This window comes from Nicotiana attenuata, chromosome 2, assembly GCF_001879085.1.
Source record: "Nicotiana attenuata strain UT chromosome 2, NIATTr2, whole genome shotgun sequence".
NCBI lineage: Eukaryota > Viridiplantae > Streptophyta > Magnoliopsida > Solanales > Solanaceae > Nicotiana > Nicotiana attenuata.
Genome location: NC_031990.1, coordinates 53,782,092 through 53,782,604, shown reverse-complemented (window position 1 = coordinate 53,782,604; position 513 = coordinate 53,782,092).

Sequence of the window (513 nt, the reverse complement as noted above, 5' to 3'; positions counted from 1 at the left end):
TGGTTGAGGTCCCGGGGGCCTCGGAGTGATTTCGGGTGGTTAAACGGAGAATCTTGATGTTTGTTGCAGGTCTGGTGCACCTGGCTTCTGGTATTTCCGCATCTGCGGAAAAGGAGCCGCAGAAGCGGTTCCGCAGATGCGGCTAAGAGATCGCATAAGCGGTCCATGAGGGACCGGGGTAATTCCGCAAAAACGGACGGGGTATCGCTTCAGCGGGTCCGCATAGGCGAAAATGAGGCCGCAGAAGCGGAATGGTGAGATCCGCAGAAGCGGATGGTTGGGCGCAAAAGCGGAAGGCCAAGGATTTAATGAAAAACCGCATAAGCGGTCATAGGGCCGCAGAAGCGGTCCCGCATAAGCGGTTACGGGACCGCAGAAGCGAAAATTACAGAAGGGTTTTAAAATAATATTTCATCCGCGACCCTTTCATAGTTTTCCTCTATTGTTGACGTTCTTAAGAGCTTTGAACTAAGGAAATTCGAGGGTTTTGACGTGAGAATCACTTGGTAGGTA